This window comes from Podarcis pityusensis (genome assembly GCF_964106645.2).
Source record: "Podarcis pityusensis genome assembly, chromosome: 7".
NCBI lineage: Eukaryota > Metazoa > Chordata > Lepidosauria > Squamata > Lacertidae > Podarcis > Podarcis pityusensis.
The window spans coordinates 40,807,156-40,822,581 of record NC_138031.1 but is presented as its reverse complement, the minus strand read 5'-3'; positions in this window follow the sequence as shown (position 1 = coordinate 40,822,581).

The window sequence follows — 15,426 nt, the reverse complement described above, 5'->3', positions numbered from 1 at the left end:
AACTGGTAGGATAGAAGGCAGGAAAACCAACAGTAGGTCTTCCCTTACTCTTCTGAGGTCTTTCTAGGGGGTTCTCCTGCCGGATCCTCTTACCACTCCTCATCGTTCAGCCACTCCCTGACATCGAGCTACTCCTGACTGGCTGTAAGTATGCCAGTAAGTGGGTGGGAGCTAGTAGAGGGCATAATTGATAGATTTTAAAAATAAAATTGGTTTATATGTATTTAGCAGAGTAAAAATAGCTTGCAAGCTGGAGCTAACCCACCACCTATCATGTATCTCATTCACACATCACTAGCATTGCTAAAAATGGTACGGTATAATCAAATATAAAGGAGTCCCCAGTTAAAGGTTTCTTTCTCCATGAATCAGCAGAGATGACTCATTCCCCACAATGCACCTGCAGGCATCTTGTGACTCTCTTATCTGTGTTACTGGGCAGATTTGGCATGTAACTTTCTGTCTAAAATGGCTCGGATTACAGCATACTATGTGGGTCCTGGTAGGAGATTGCAGGAGTTGTTGAAGGTTTTCTGTTGGAACTGTGGATTCGAGTGAAGAGATCATTTGAGGAAGAAGTTGGAAAATTGACAGAAATCAGAGAACTATCAGTTGCAGGACTTTGAAAGCAACTGAACTTAGGACTTGGCTGTGAACTATAACACAGCAAGGACTTGGAAGCAAATAATCCTCTCTGGGCTCCGAGAGAGAAGACTACTTGTAACATCTATAAATAGTGTTTGTATGTATAGTGGTGTATGTTGGTGTTGGCCTTGTAAAGAAAACTCTGCCAAGTGACTGTTTTCTGTAGTGAGCTTAACTGCGTGACTGAACTTCTGTGGCATATACACCCTGCCTTCTACTGACCGGAGGCATGAAAGGTTGCTTATACCTAACAAGAATGAGGTTGGTGTGGCAATGCCCCATTCATCTTGATGGAGTACCCTTCACTGCCCCCATTGGAGGATGCACTGCACTAGAGAAAAACCTATCAGGATTTGCTTACATGCAACAGGAATGCAATGTTTAAGTTGACCTTTATTTGTGTAGTTTGTCAAGCTATCTCCTCTGTACGTCCCTCTGTGGGAGTTCTTGCTTTTGAACTGCATTTTCAATTCCTCTTTTCTTTGGACAAAAACAATCCCTTTTCTATACCCCTTCTAATATAGTCTTTGCCTCCCACCTCCTTTTTGTCCTCATAGCTACCATTATTTGCTGCCTCACTGGTTGTTTTCTTTATTTAGAAAAGAAATCTTTCCTTCTGCTCTTCTCTTGCCAAGTATTATTCTCACTGAAGCCTACGTTCTCATTGCAGAATTTCCACAAACCCTCTTTATGACTGACCACTTGTTCTGGCTTGTTGCTGCTTTGCCCCTCTTTCTATGTGGTTATTGATATCTCACAGCAAAACCTGTTACGTTTGAAACGAGCCATTTCTCACATTCAAGTAGAAATACTTTGCCTTGTTCTGCTTACTAGATTATCAACGGTCAGCTTCATGAAATTCTTAGCACAAGAGATACTTCAGTAGTGTTTTATCTGAGAAGGTAGGGGTTTTTTTTCCCATTCTGGAGATTCCCTCTCCATAATAAACCCCTTGCTCTCTCCTCCCATTAAGATTTAAAGTGTACTCATGCCAATCACAGGGCTTCATAAGAACCTGCTGCTATTGTTCTTTTTCATCACAAGTACTTTTAGCTGGTAGTGGCTACATGCACACTGTACCTTTGCAGCCATTCAAAGCACATTCATTCTCTGATAGGATTCTGGGCACTGTAGTTTACCCCTCACAGAGTTGCTATTCCCAGCAACCATTAACAATAAGCAATGCTTTAAAGGTAGGAGCAGGGTGTACACAGCCACTGTGTGCCCATTGCATTCCTCGGTTTCATCATTAACTATGTTTACTCAGAAATAAATTAGTCAGTTTAATGGACCTATTCTCAAGTAAGTATGCACAGGACTGCAGCCTAATCATATATACTAAGAGTAAGCATATATGCCTATATCTATTTATATATGGTGGAGGTGAAAGTTGAGTGCTTAATGTGCATAATATCTGGTCATTGTGCACATTCACCAGGCCTCATGGAGAATATGTACACAATCCTTCCATGCAGAGGGAATGGAGCATATTATCCAGTCAATATATACACAATCCTCACAGGCCTTGGAGAATGTGCATATCTCAGCTGAATGTTGTGCTCTTCAGGGAAGGATTATATATACATTCACATTGGCCTCTCACTATGCACATTAACGATTCAACTTACACTCACCTTATCAAATGTGTGCCCGCGCTGTTTCTTATGTAGCCAAAAAGCACTACCCATAAGTGAAAATTACCGTATTAGCAGGGTTAGGGAAAACCAACAGGTTTGCAGAAAAACAAAAACTACTTTGGGAAAAATGCTATAAAAGATGGTGGAAACCAGAAACAGCCAAATGAGGGCTGAGTATGTCCAGTGGTCATGGAATGGTAGCCATTGGAAGAGGGCACAGCTGGGTGACGCAAACCCTTAACAGGAGCAGTCTGTACTACCATATTTTGTTGCTGCTTACACAGGAATGGTGATGCATTCTTATTTGACATTCAAAGCCCAGCACTTTGATTACCATTCCTGCCTTTGTGGGCTGGACCCAGAACCTGGTAGAATGCTGTGTACCTTGGAAATGGGTCCACTCCACCAGACATTGTAGTTTTGACTTAGATTTGGGTATTGGTTGAATTCTGTGGCATATCAGAGAGCAATCACCCAAAAGAGCCCTCTTCCATCCATCCCACACTATCTAAGAAATATGTATTTGTCATTTGAAGAACAGCTTACATTTTGCAATGGGTAGACAATGGTTATATTAAAGGCCACTTTAGTGGTGGACAGAAGAGGCACGATCAACAGCATCCTCATAATATCATCATGTTCAACACAGTGTTCATGATGGAGGCTGCTTGTGTTTCATAGGCATTGAACATCCTTGTATTTTTATTTTTATTTCCAATTCCTGGCACATTTCTTAACAATTAATAGAACATTGCAATTTTAACGTCTGCTGAGCAGCTTTTGGACTTGGATTCTCTGTGACACAGAGACATATACCTACTTGAAAAGATCTATAGAATTATTTACAAAGGATGCAAATTAAAACAAGCTGCTTCATAAAAGTTATTAAAATAATCTCATTAGGTAGAATATCTGTGTAGAAATGGAAGTCAAGAAGAGAAGGGGAAATTATAGAATGGGAGATGTCAATCTAAACGTATTGAGTTGTGAAACATTTTAATTTGCATGCAAATTAAATATTGAATTAAAAAGCCCCAAGAAAATTAAAGTGTGAACTATTTTGGAAATAAAGGGAGAGACTGAATCATGAACTTGGAGATTTGCCTTTACTAATTTCTTTTCAATTCCTGTCTGTGTGTGTGTTGATGTCCCCCCCCCCCCGCCTTAAGCACAGGTTTTTTTTAAAAAAAAGATGGTAGGCTTCATTTCATCTGATAATTTTACTGCAAGATATGTGTGTTTAGATGAGGGATGGGAACCTGTGGCCCTCGAGATGTTGTTAATTGCAACTCCCTTCATTCCTGATTATTTTATGTGATCGTTGGAGCTGATGGGAGTTTCATTTTTTTTTAAATAATATTTATTAAGATTTGAAAGGTTGCAAAAAGAAAAAATAGAAAACAGCATATCAAGCAAAAACAGAACATCACATCACAATAAGAAAAAGAAGAAAAAAAATATACAATTAATCTTCCCATAACTTATCTTTCATTTGCTTGTTTCCTTGACCTCCTCACACCTCCCTTTTTTGTATTCTAGTTCAGTTAGCTATTTCAGCAAGTCCTTTCCATCTTTTCCAGTTTTTGTCCTATATTTTGTCTTAATATAATGTAACTTTACTTTCCCTCCTTTCACCATTTAACAATCTGTTTTTTCTTAATCCTTTATAGCATTTCTGCTAAAACCACATTACTTCATTCCAACATCCTTCTAACATTCCTTAATTTTACAATGTTTCTGTAAATAAACTTTAAATTTCTTCCAATCTTCTTCCACCGACTCTTCCCCCGGAGCTGATGGGAGTTTCAGTCCAGGAACATCTGGCGCCATGAGTTTCCAACTGCTAGTTTAGGTAGGTAGGTACTGAGTTGAATCCATCTGGTGTCCTTGTGCTCATGAAATGGCTTTCCACCCAGCAGGTGGCTCTGCTAAAGGGAAGAAGAGGGGAGGCCATTTTTGAGGATTTCTTAAGGGGCAACCACACATTCTCCATCTAGCTTTGCATGCACATTAATCCTGCATTGCTAAACAGAAGGATAGCTCTGACAGTACTGATCCCTTACCGGTGGGGATGACTACTTCCAGATACTCATTCCCTCTTTACTTTTACTCTTGTGATTGGGAGAACAGCCTGATTTCCAACAGTTCTGGTTTCTGTGCAAATTCTGACAGGGACCTGTGAAGGGAAATGAACCAAGGAGGCACATGACTGACATGTTGGATTTGAACTCCAGCATTCTGAACTAACAGACTAGAAATATGAAGAGGCACACAGACAAGAAATTGCAAGCCCGGAGGGTTTACACTCTGCATTACCTCTGAAGTACCTCTGACAGCAAATTACAAATTGAGAAGTAGTAAATAAATATAATAAAAACCTAAAGAAAAATAAAATTCAAATATCAACATATGTTACCATTAAAATATATGCAGCTTTGAAATTCCTCCTTGCTTATTACTGACAACAAGCTAACCCCCCCCAACCCTTATCAAATGCTGATTCTTTATGAAAACTGTTAAGTTTTATGCTTGCTTGGCTATCTTTGGTGTCCTGAAAGAAGGAGGTGATTTGTCCTCCTCTGCCCAAAGGCAGGGCTGGGCGGACTTCAGGCTTGTGAGATATTCTTGGTTTGTATAAGAAACCTGAGATCCATCAACTGGGAACAAGTGCAAGAGACATGGCCTTAGAATTAAGCGCTGTAAATGTTTTTGAGTACCCAAACTGCACGGAACCCACACTCTTCCTTCCACACAAAAATCTACTCCTGGTTGTCCCTCACTCAGCTGTCTTAATTTCTGCAGTATAGTTTGTGCAAGAATGAAGAATTGTGTTGTTCTTGCCATTGGTAAATGATTGGGGGTCAAATCCCTTTTTATTTCCTTCAGATCACCCACAGTGATCTCCCAGAAGAGATGTGGCAAAGGTTAAATCAGTTTGCATTTTAGTACTAGATTACCAAAATGGCACTTCCTGAACCAAAGCACACACCCCACACTGAAGTCCCCCAACCAATGTGTACAAAAACATGTATATTGAGGAAATGTTCATGCGAAAATGCATATATTAATGAAAATAATGTGATGAAATGCATTCTCTTAGGATAAATTCACATGCAAAATTTCACACAGATGTGTTTTTTAAAAAATTACAAATGTACGCAGAAATAGGGCAAACAGAAAGAACCCAAAACTGACAGAATTATCTACCCCTGTCTAACAGTAGGTCTCACTCTAGCTTCTGCCACCCACTTTTCTATGGCTGTGTCTCCATGTTTTTCTCTACTGTGCCTGCCCTGTTTTTAACATCTTCTGCTTCTTGGAGCATTCTTTGAAGGGACATTTGGCCATTCTCTGTAAAGAATCTGTCCTGCTCTTCTAATTCTCTTCTCTATGGCTTTAACAGTCCACTTGAAATGACTGACTCATCCATCTTGGAATGCTTAGGCCCTTAAGAAAAAGAGCATCAGCAACATTTTTAGAAGCCTCAAAGACTTTGTACCTTTCATGCACCAATAAAGCATCGCTGACGGAAGAACATAAAAACACTGAAGTGAGCATTACCCAGTTTCATTCATTCAAATGAGTTGTGCTGTTCTTCATTTCTGAACACAAACTATTTCCAGCCTTTGTGAATAATAATCATTAGAATTATAGTGCACACTGGCAATTATAATAATATTCCCCTAAAGTACATTTAATAATATACCAGGTTTCAAAAGCTTAAGCAGTTCTAAAGAAGGAAAATGATTTTGTTGGAAAGACAGGGAGTCACGGGAAACAGTACAGGCCAAGGTGATTATCATTTTCTCTTTCAGCTTATTGACAAGGATAGACATTCTGAATATTATAGAGTCATGTTTTCATTTCATATCAATCTTCCTTCAGAGCTGTGTGTATAGTCCTTTATACACTTCAGTACTCCAAAAAAGCCCTCTCCATTTCTAATCCTTATGGGCAACATTTAATTATCTTCATCTGTTTGTGCAATGGAACTCCACTTGCGCAACAGGACTTCTTCCCCTCAAGGTCCCAGATGCTCCCCAAATTGGCTCTGGAGGCTCCATCAACCCTTCAGAGAGGTTTTTGGGGGTACAGAGCGGGCTACAGGAGAGAGGACAGGTTGGAGAAGTTCTGAATGTGCTAAATGATTTGGATGTTCAGCTCTTCTTGGCAGCAAACTTCTGGTACCGTAGCACAGAATTTTAATTTTACTCAGCCCTGCCTTTCTTTTAGTTAGTTTTTGCCTTCATTTCTAGCGCTTGCTTAGAGCCAACGGACATAGATCAACTTGTATGTGACCTTTAATATCTATGCAGTTTTTATGACTACTCATCCCAATTCTTTTGCTTACAATTCTTAACGAGTTACGCATTTTGTAGGACTGATCCACAAGTGCTTCTATGATGACAAATGTCCTTTGTACAGTACTATGAGGTTCTCAAGCTGGTAGGCATACAATCACATCAAGATATTCACACAACAATCATGTATATAGAATCAACACATCAGGGAGTGGGGAAATTATGCCTCCTGACCTTGCTCCTCATCTTTATGCATTGATCTTAAGGTCAGAATAAAGCACATGAATGTACAAATTATACACACCTAGGCTCTGCATTCACAAGTGGGGACCTGTGGATTCTATGTACAATTGTTTGAAAAGCCTTGGCATTCTATAATCACAGTAAGCCCACATAGGCTGTTATTGTCAAAATTGCAGCAGTGCCATTGTATGACTGTGTTTTTCTGGATCGTACACCATCACATCCTTACAATCACACTCAGGCAGGAGCTTCATGCACTCACATAAGGGAAATTGGGGGAGGTCTACCCCACCTACTAAAAGATCATCGGCTACTGGTTGTTTTTGATATTAAGCTTTCTGAGAGTACCAAAAACCCTAGCAGGCTGTCTGAACCATGAAGACAGGCTAGGCAGTTCCCTGGAGTGGCACAATTAAAGATGCTTCTGACACGACAAACAACCTGGGGACATGGCTTCTTGCATGCCTTCTGGCATGGCCGGTCTGTATACCAATCAAAAATTTACAGAATTTTCTGTAATGTCTGGGGGAACCACCTGGAACAGTTGATGGAGTGCGGCTCGCTGAAGAAGCCATGTGCATGTAAAAAGTGTTCTGTTGTCGCTGCAAATACAAAATTGACAAGTATCTTTCCAAGCAAATCAGCTGGTTGTAGTGATGGGGACCTGTGGGAGCTTTCTGCATAGAGCCAGCTTAAAGGCAGACCTAACAGGGGTTGCCACAATCTGTCTCCCACCCAGCCTGAGACATCAGCACTGATGATTTATTTGGATGTTTTGGTTCAGGTGAGAAGGACTGGGCTGGAAGCTGCCAGCTATTTATGTTCTTTATAGCCAGAGAAAGCCATCCCCTGCTCCCTGCGCAGACATTTTAAAACTATTATGGTGACATAATGCTTGGATGATGTTCTCTGCTACCAGGAGTGTCCTCAAAACCTAAGGAAAGTGCTCACATGCCGTGTATAATAAGATGGTGAAGCAGTCTGTTCCACCTTCCCATGCTATCTTTGGCATGGCTACAGGTTCTTTACCTACAGTCTCTGATCTGGTTTGCCTTTATCCCTTCAAACAGCTCCCTCAATCATTCAAGAAAGGCTGTAATCACTACCAGTATAAGCCAAATTGACACTGATGCTGCAAAACCACACATTTCTTTAGTGCTTTGCTGCTTTTAAAACTCTTGCCTGCTTGAGGTAGTACAGCCAATGGTATACCTTCCAGATATTGCTGAAGTCTAATTCCCACCAGCTCCAGGGAGCCTGGCCAATGGTCAGGCTTGATGGGAATTGTAGTCCAGTGCATCTCATGGCACAATGTTGGCTGAACCTACAGTACAGTATATCCAGATTGAAATTTCACCAGCAGAAATGGGGGGAAGGGGGAAAACAAAGTTCTCAGATTCCCCCCCCCCCCAATATAAATTGCACTGTTGAACAGAATGGCTTCCCTCTCAAGTATTCCTGAAGTTCAGTTAGCCTTAGCATGATAAATTAATGTGGCTACATCTTCAACAATCCTAAGTAATTCATCAGCATTTGAAATATGCTATGATGGCTATTTGAAGATGCAAGCAAAGCATAATTCCATGATGGATGGTCAGAAGTGCCTACGGAATTTGAGACATTAAAACTTTGCTTCCATTTTAATCTTTTTGAGCCCACTGAATCCTGGCACAATCTCCGTCAATATTAATGGATTTGTTTTAAGTTTTAATTTGGCTCAAAATCCATTCTGCTCTTTAGAGTCCACAACAACAACAAAAGAGAGAGGATGCAATGAAAGTTTGAAGAATGCATGCTCCAACACCATAAAAACATAAAGGAATGTTAAAATAAAAAAACTCCCAGAAATTGATGGGTTTGTCAATTCACATTCACAATACACACACAATCTGTTGTGTAAATAGTAGCCTAACATTGATGAATAGAGGGCCTGTTTCTCCACCTACCTTCCTGAAGGCCTCCCACCTTTCCATTCATCCCTTGTAACATAAGCTTTTAAAACCTTAAATGTTTGAGTATAGCATACTGTGATTTCAAGCTGGGCTCTATATCCTCTCTTCTTTTGTCTTCTGTTTTCCCCTGAAGAAGAAATGCGAGGCCACAAAGCACAGGTTTTTTGTTTACAATGGCTGCCATTAGTCAATCAAGCTGCTCATGAAGAGAGCTTGGTTCCTGCTGTTTGCTCCCATCAAAAAAAGAAACCATTACCTCTGGAAGGTAATTACATTCTCCAGACACATATAATGCTGGAAACAAAAGCTGCACTTTATAATGCAACTCAACTTTCTATTGCAGCCCATTTTTACATCCAGCTATGTAATGAGACTGGGACATCAGGTTGCCCATTCATGACAAGTTCCATTAAAGTACACTGAATGCCAACCTCTATTTTGCTCCTTTAATTTCTATTTAGAGATAGGGGTCCCCTCTGATGCAGTTTGGGCAAGCGTAGGACCGCTGCAGTTGGGGCGTGATGTATGTGGTTATGTTTTCTAGTGGTGCCAGTAATGTTTGTTTTGTTTTGTTTTTATGTCATTACTAAACACAGGGCATGTCTGTTAAGACATCAACCTTAGCTTCCACTTTCCTGGATCTGTGGTGCTTGAGCTAACATGAGATAGCATTAACTCTGGTGTTAGGCCAGGAGATTATTCTACCACTGATTATATATATATATATATATACACACACACACAAACACACACACACACAAATGCCAGAGGGCCCACATGCACACTTAAAAAACCCCCTAAATTATATATATGGTGGCGGAGTGTATCAGCAGTGGCATGTGTGGTCCCCATGATATTTTCTCAGGTTTCTAAATGTGTCTATAGGCCCACAAACATTGGCATTCCCTAGACTAACCACTGCACAGCACTGTCATGTGCCATAACTGAAGGCATGGGCACTGGACATTACATCCACTAGGTGGCTCCCTCTGTAAACATTGTACTGTAGTGTTGGCAGAATTCTCACTTCAAACTTTGAGATGCGTGTTCAAAACTAGAAGGAAAAACGAGGCAATTTTTAACATTTCTAAAAACTTGCTCTACCTGTAGACATTTTTATTTGCACAGTTTCAATTTTGACACATTTCTAGACTTCACCAGGGAGATTGTGTATGCCAAATTTCAAGTCAACAGCTGTTCTAGTTATATCTTGCAGAATTTTGATGCTTATAATGAGGGGTCTCCCTCATTATCCATTACCTTGCTCCCTTAACTAAAGGGCAATTCTGTGCCCCTTTAATGCTGTTTCATAAAGTGTGAATTAGGTATGTGAACTCACTTGTATTTCTCACATAGCTCTGTCTAACACGTGCAGGGAACCTCCGTGGGGACAGGACTTTCTCTGCATCACATGCTCACCTTCCAATGCATGTAGAGCAATGAGAACAGCAAGGTGAGGTGGATTTGGTGCACTTCTCTTCACTGCCTTCCCTCACTTGTTGATTTCAGTCATACTAAGAATGCCTGAGGGTTAATCTTCTGCATCTTTACTCAAATCCCAGTGGGTCTTACTTATGGCTCAGGACCGCAATACCTCAAAGACCGCCTCTTTCCATATGAACCTACCAGGACCCTGAGATTATTTTCTGAGGCCCTCTTTTGTGTGCCTCCTCCTTGAGAGGTCCAGAGGGTGGCAACATGAGAACGGGCCTTCTCTGCAGTGGCTCCCCATCTGTGGAATGCTTTCCCCAGGGAAGTTTGCCTAGTGCCTTCACTATACACATTTAGGTGCCAGGGAAAAACATTCCTTTTCAACCAGGCCTTTGGTGGTTGTGATTTACATACTATGCCCTTTGAAAAAAAAAATGGGGGGGGGGAGCTATTGGGTTGATGTTTTTATTTTATTAGGTATTTTGTGGTTTTATATCTTGATTTTATTCTGTGAATCACCCTGAGATCCCTGGGTATATAAATCAATCAATAAATAATAATAATACTTCTTCAGTATTAATACTTCTTCAGGATTAATAATACTTCTTCAGGATTAACAGTCTAAGAGTGCAATCCTATGCATGATTTCACTGGGGATAGGATTACAGCCTATAGCCCCATATGGGCATTCAGGCTCACATTATGTTAACTACATGAGCCAGCAGAGCAGGGCCACACATGTTCATATCATGCCCCATATCAACTCCTTCCTAACACTGTTCATGCATGGGAGAAGATGTTGGCAGTTGAGCAGCCTTCTGAGTGCACATTAACTTTCTTTGTGAGCTGAAACCCTGAGATCATTGCATGAGCCCGAATGCCCCCAAAGGGCTTAAGTCTCCCTCAGATCAGAAGAACTGAAGCCAAATTATGCTACAAAGTGCTATTGAAACTGACCAAAACCAAAGATGAGGACACTACATGTTTTTTCTGGATTATACACACTGTGCATTCTTTAGCTCTGATGAAATGAAGCATCACAATGCATACTATCTAAAGATTGAAAAACTGAATGGCAATGTGCTTTTCACAACCCTCATCTAAATGGGTTTTTTACTTGCATGTGGTGATGAGTAAGTGCTGCAAAAAATATAGTCCAAAAATAAATGCAAGCTATGCAATAAGTAAATACCAAATAGATATGGTTGGGCAGATAGGATAAGATAATCAAATGATTTCTGACAGTCTGAGAACAATGTATGTCAAGGCTTCACTCCAAAAGAAGTTTTTTCAGATAACAATTGTTGCAAAAGCGAGAGAGAAAATATATATTAAAATACAGTTAAACATATGTCTCTGTAGAGTGCAGTAATGCACTTGATTATTTGGAAGAGTCTCTTAGTGCAGTGTATAGCAGCCTGCCTGCTGCTACAGCAGATTTGCATCGGCATTCTGACAACACTTAGAAGTCAATGGCTGGTCACCTGGCAAACTAGCATTAGGAAGCCCATTGGCCAAAGGACAGTTTTCACAAAACATGTAGTTACGGAAACAATCAATTAGCCCTATAGTTGGGATCTAGTTTTTCATTCATCCTTAATGTATGCTGGCTCATAAAATGGCTGCACATTTGTTTCAAAGAAGGATGTATTTGCCACTTTTAGTGCTATTATACATTCATCGTTTATCTGAAAAATCACCATGAAAGGTCATTTGAAGTGTTATTAAATCATTAATGTATTTTCTGGAGTTCTCCCCCCCCAAACCCCCCCCCCCCCAGATTCTGGGTTATGACTGCATTCCAAAAAACAAACAACTTTTTATATTTTTGTAAGAGTGCTTTCTCTGCAGTTTTCTCCATAGCAGCCCTAACAGCCAATGAGTCAAACCATGATTCAGCTTTAAAAACACCTTATCCCTGTGCTAAGGCTTTCAGCTTTTCCTTTTGCTGATTTGATGATGGGAGCAGAATGAAAGTTAGCCAAAAAGGCCCTCCCTGTTGGTGACAGCGGTAGTCCCATGTCAATCTCCCTCTCTAGTTACGCAGGGCATCTCATCTCTGATGCCATTATAATAGGCATCTTCCTATCATACTGCATTTTATATAACTGGGTATCACTGGTGTGGTTGTGCTTCTCTCTGTGTGCAATGTTCCTCAAAACCCTTTTCCCTGCTGCCGCCACCTATTCACTTCTTCTCTCTGGTACTAATGAGCACTATGCCATCCCATCTCCTTCATTGTTTCCTTCTTCTCTTGGACTGCACTGCCCTTAAGCCAAATCAGTATGTACAAGAGCAAGACTGGGAAGCAATTCTTCCTGATCTCTCTCTGGTATCTTCTAGGAAGAAACATTCCTCCTTAGAAAACACACCAGAGTGATAGTAAGGAGAACTGGCTCTCATTTCCCTTACCCCTGCTCTCTGATTTGGCTGCAGAATAATGCCCTCAGAATAAGGACAAAGGAAGCAATGGGTTGTTTACAATGTGGCACCAAGTAACTTGTTCCATCAGCACAATGATTTAAGCTTGTGCAATGGAACTTCCCCCAGCTCCACCTCTGCACACACCCTAAATCTGGTGGGTTTCCCACCAATCCTCTGAAACAGATTTGGGGAAGGCATGGGGGTGGGGCAGGAGGAAGAGAGTGGGGAGCTCCACTGCACATGTAAATAATTGTGCTAAAGGAGTGAGTGCATTGGATACTGCTCAATGTTTCCTGTTCAAAGAGAAAGGAATGGAAGAAACTTTGAAACAAAAGGTACTCATTAAGCAGAGGAACAGTGATAGGTAGCTAAGTGGGCAAAGACATTTTCCCTGTTCACATTCCCCTCTCAAATTGCTGAAATGCTGCCCACAGTTGTGCAGTCTGCAAATGGCGTGGAGAACCAAGTATTTCAGCTCAGCTCTAAAAAATACTGAAAATGAAGCTCTCAGGACAAAGTGTAAGTTGTAGTACATTTTATACATCAGGGGAACTCAACAGTGGACTGCCAAACTTATCATCAGCATTGTGGTTTCTGTAACATTTGGTTCCGCTCTGGGTTGCTCTTTCATTCTGTACCCATGAGGTGTTAGGCTTCTCAAAGGAATTGCTCCTCTCCACTCTTCTATTAAATCAAAATTAGGCTTGAATAACAAAGAGGCAAGAATAATGCTCAGTAGGGTAAAGCAGGTAAAATAAATAAAAGTAATTGATGGTAAGGAGAAAGCCTGTCAGTAGAGAATAGCTTAATGCATATTGTCTTGGAATACACAAATATTTTGCAGAGGTATCTGCAAATACTTGGGCCAGTGGAATAATCAGCACTCAAGGTATGTATTTTTTAGTAACAAAACATTTGGAGAGAAGCTAAGTTTAAAGGTACAAAATAAATAACTTTTGCCGATAATTGAATCCATCAAGTACATCAGGGTTTTTTTTAAAAAAAATGGGCTGACCTAAAACGAACTGATTTATATTGAATTTCATCAGGACCAAATTAATTTGTTTAAGCTCAGAAACATTCCAAGTTCCAGGTATGTTTGCATTAGTTACCAATGATGAGGCCTGAAAGCTTTCCCTTCCCCAGACTCCTACTGAACTGCTCTTTACTGGGAACCCTGTTTCCCCTGAATCTCCCCACTGCCTTTTCCACTTTCTTCCAAACCATGTTTGGGGGTAGAAATAAGATGACCTTCTGGTCCCTTGATAAGGCCTTAGAACACTACCAGAATAGCATTCTCGACAGCAGAATTGCTAGAGACTGCAGTTTCCCAGGCTTCTGGATTCATAGTAAGGAGTCAGGAGCTCCAATAAACTACAATTCTCCCAAATCCTGGTACCTGGGACACACCTGACTATGCTGGTGGATTCTGGAATCTATGGGATTACAGTTTCCTTGGGCTTCTGGCTTGTTGCTGAAGATGCAGCTGCTCTGTAAATTACAATACCCAAACATTGTGTTGTCTATAACGTTCCTGCATGATTTAGTGAGGGATGTAGCAACAACCCTTTCCATTGCCACTATGTGAGAATCAGTGGAGATAGTCTGAACATCAGGGAGGCTTGGGCTTATCTTATATTTATCCCAGAAATAATGAACTGGAGGAGTTCATAATCTGAATTCAGTGTTCACTTCAAACCATTAAGCATGCATGTTTGTGAGAGTATGTGTGAGGGCACACACATCTTTCTGTATCTACATGTTTCTGTTTTGCCTTTGAAGTTAAAACGGATATAAAGCTTACATGAAGTGAAAGATGGATGATCAGTTTTCATAGAATGCAAGCATGTGGTCTTTGATGCCAATAAAATAATAAAAGGAAAGATGTACACTCAGTGGCTTGTTAAAACAAACAGTGGTAGAACTAAGTGTATTAAAGGCTCATATTGTGAATGTGGAGAGTAGTTCCTCATTTGTTTACTTAAATGTAAAATAAAGCACCCCACAAATTGAATATCTATAGCAAAGCTATGAACCCTGACAATTAATTAAAAACAATCCACAGAGGAAATAATAAACTACCCAGAGGGACAACGACACTTAACCCCAATTAAACTAACATGCCAGTAAATCAAAGAAGCAAAATAGATGTAATCATTCTAAATTTACTATAGACTTTCCTTACTCTGCATCTGGGTCTCACTTGCCAGGGAAATTATAAAACTACAGCAGAATCTTATGTGTTTACTTGGAAGTTAAAGCCCCTTGGTTCTTCTTTAGTAAGTGTGTTTAGGATTTTCAAAAATGCAAGTTGGTCAACAGGACATTGTCAGAACTGCCTCTAAATGCTCACTCCAGGCATTTTCTCCCACACTTGTCCATGTTCTGATGTTTTCTCTCTGTGTCTAGAGATGCACTCAAGGTTCATTTCTCTTACACAAAAACAGGAAACCTATAGGTATGTGATGATGTCCTTTAGACTGAGGGTGATGAACCTGTAGTTTTCCAGATAAGACTCTGTTTCTGTACATGAATTACCCATTCAGAAAAGAAGCCACAGCCATTAGAAGAGCATTAAAGCTCTTTTTATGAAAACCATGACTCCCATAAGGCATCGCTTAAGGGGAAAAAATGGTGATAGGCTTATTCACAGTCATAAGATAGCCAAACCTTTCAGAAAAGGCTCAGCTATTGTGTAGGGGATTAGGGATGTGCAAATGTTTTAGACAAATCATGAATTACAAGACTACTATCACTTCAGGGATGATCACTTCACATCTGAAGATGATTCTG